We start from the raw sequence: 3,347 nt of genomic DNA on the forward strand, positions 1-3,347 counted from the left end.
ACCAAAAATAAAAAAGTAAGTATCTTGACAATGTAAATGATAAACCTACACTTATTAGTATCCACTTTTTTAGTCGAAATTAGCTGTAACATTGTAAATATACACAAAAATGGGTAATAATATACTCTTTTTATGTTTTTCCTAACAGCTATAACAACATCACAAAACAGTATCCCCAACAAAAGAATAAAGCAGATCAAAATTTGGCACTGATTTATAAAACACGTAAGTATATACATTACTACTTATCACTTACTTAGAATTATAAACACATTTTCCTTGACATTAACTATTATGTATATATTTTTTAGATATACAAAGTACAAAATGACAGAAGGAGCAGAATTTGTTACCAGCCAGAAAGGAAAACTATTAATGTGCTACATGGGTTACACTTATACACAAGAAAAGCAATATGGCATGAAAGTTAATTGGAAATGTTGTAAATATTATTCTAACAAGTGTTATGGAAGAGCAACAACTAGAGAAGCTACTGTACTGTATACTAGGGAACACAATCATCCACCAAATGTTACTGAAATTGAAGTTAGAACAGCTTTGGAAAATATAAAAGAGGCAAGTACAGGTTCCCAAAAACAAACAAACGTCATATTAAAAGAAGCAATTCCTAAAATCCCTAAAACTGCCACAACCCAAATGCCAAATATTCTTTCCCTAAAAAGAACTATAGCACGAACTAAAAAAGCTACTACTACTACCACACCACCTCCCAGAACATATCATGATATCAATTTAAATGCCAACCAAATTATAACTTTAAACAAACAACCATTTATAGGTTACGACAATGAAAACAATGGCAAAAGACTTATTATATTTGGGACAAAAATGAATCTAGTAAAACTTCAGCAAAGCCAATATTGGATGATGGATGGAACATTTAACATCTGTCCCAAACCATTTTTCCAATTATACACAGTACATGGCCTCTACCACAACTGCAACATACCACTACTATATGCACTATTACCAAACAAAAATAATTCCACATATATGGAATTATTAAATATTATTAAACAAAAAATAAATGATTTTTCTCCAGAAAAAAGAATTCTAGATTTTGAGCAAGCAATGCTTTCAACAATCCTAAAAATCCACCCCCATACCTGCATTCAAGGCTGCTACTATCATTTAAACCAGTGTTTATGGAGACATCTACAAAAAACTACCTTAAGTGTAGAATATGCTACTAACTCATCTTTTGCATACCAAATTAAAAAACTCATAGCACTGGCTTATGTCCCAGAAACAGACGTAGCAGAACACTACAACATTCTTATAGACAGTCCCTTCTACAAACAAAATGAAGCTAAGTTGAGTCCATTTCTGGACTACTTTGAAGACACCTGGGTAGGCAGACTCCACAGATCTGGCCACAGAAGAAACCCCAAATTCCTAATACCCTGGTGGAACGTTTACAGAAGCACCTTAAATGGAGAATCTAAAACTAACAACGCAGTAGAAGGTTGGCACAATGCATTTGTACAATCAACTGGCAGAACAAAACCTACTCTAGAACATTTTATTAAATGCCTACAGAAAGAACAAAGCTACCAGGAATTCAGAATGGACCAATCCATAACTGAACTAGTCCCTAAAACCTAAAAACAAAATAAGCAAATGCACAAATACCTAGAAGAACAAGTAAAATTATACCCTAGTACAAAAGGCATTGAATACTTAAACATCATTGCCAAAACCCTACTCTGAATAATTACCAAAACCAAAGCAAGCCCTAAAACTATCACCTAAATATGCATACCATTTCAAACGTGATCTTTAAAAGTATTTAATGTATGCAATATATAGAGATATTAATCACATATATGCACACATTAAATAAAAATAAGAACTATAAAACAATGCTATATTAATAATCACATTACCCACCCACAAAAGATAACACAGAAAACACTTACCAATCATGTTGTAAATCCAATGACGTCCTTCTCCACCAAAGTAATCCAGGTAGTGCAAATGTAACCCAAAAAAAAAGGAAAAATACAACTGTTCCCAAAAATCCAAATCCACGGTGTGAAGAGCCATCTAAAAACCATAAAGAACCCGAAAAATAGTAAAAAGTTAAAGAAACGCTCCAGGAAAACCGAAAAGTTAAAAGAAGTGCTTGCAAAGCAGTGGTGAATAAAACCAACAAACACTTCCTTTAAAAAAAAAAACAGAACTTCCGATTTAGCGAACACCTATAACAAAAACATAGAAAACAGACATTCCCACCCAGATAAACCAACACATAATTAAGTACTAACAATATAAAAAACAGAATTTTGGTAGTAAATATACTTTAAACCTACAAAAAGTTACTCTGTAAACAATCCTATAACTAAATAAAACTATGTGTATCTTCCACACGGAAATAATCGTTTTCAAAATGTAAAACACAACTCTCTCACATATAAGAACACTAAATAGAAGCACACTACTCTCAAAAGATCATTAAAAAACACATAAAACATATAAAATAAACCTTACCTGAAGCGACGTGAAGTGTCTCCCAACCGCAAGCTGCTCTTCATCCAATTGACCCAAAACGACCTAACCTGGTTACAAAATCAAGAACCCAAAAGCACTAAAATAGTCCAAAGTAATAAATATAATATCAACACTTTAAACAATTGCCTAAAATATTTTAAAAATTGCTATTATTTGCAAAAAAAATTTACTTTTGTACTACTCTGATTTCATTTACAAATATGTATAAAAAGTAAATAAATAAATATTATGAAAACAATAATATTTATTTAAAAAATGTATAGAAATATTACCAGATTGTCACACAATGTATAAATGTAAAAAAAGGTTAACAAAATATTTCCCTTATTTTAATAAACGTTAATGTTAACAATTAAAGGTGAAAAAAATGTTTATTAATATAAAAATTGTTATTAATAATTTTATTTTATTTACTATATAATATGTAATACTATACAAAATAATATTACATACTAATGATAAGAATTTCAAAAAATATAATTCTTCTGTAAATTTGATTGTCATTGTGTTTTCAAATTATCATCATAAAAATAAATGTTTCATAAATTTGAATTTGTTATGATTAAAATTGTTATCTCTGGAAAAAATCCAAAACATAATAAATATTTTTTTTACAATCATGTTGGACATTTTATGTTATTGTATTACTATAATCTAACAATCTTAATACATAAAATTGAAGTAGGTGCTGGACACTAATTAATTATTAATTACTATTCCAACTCCAGTCTACATGAAATTGAAATAGGTGCGGGACACTAATTAATTAATAATTACTATTCCAACTCCAGTCTACATTAAATTGGAGTACGTGC

The 3,347-nt window shown here is 29.8% G+C and overlaps 1 pseudogene; it reads left to right on the top strand.

Annotated features, from left to right (window-relative positions):
* The first annotated feature begins 327 nt into the window (after positions 1-327).
* LOC147731606 (uncharacterized) lies at positions 328-1,731 on the top strand (annotated as a pseudogene).
* Positions 1,732-3,347: the final 1,616 nt, after the last annotated feature.

This window comes from Lissotriton vulgaris, chromosome 2_1 (genome assembly GCF_964263255.1).
Source record: "Lissotriton vulgaris chromosome 2_1, aLisVul1.2, whole genome shotgun sequence".
Classification (NCBI taxonomy): Eukaryota; Metazoa; Chordata; class Amphibia; order Caudata; family Salamandridae; genus Lissotriton; species Lissotriton vulgaris.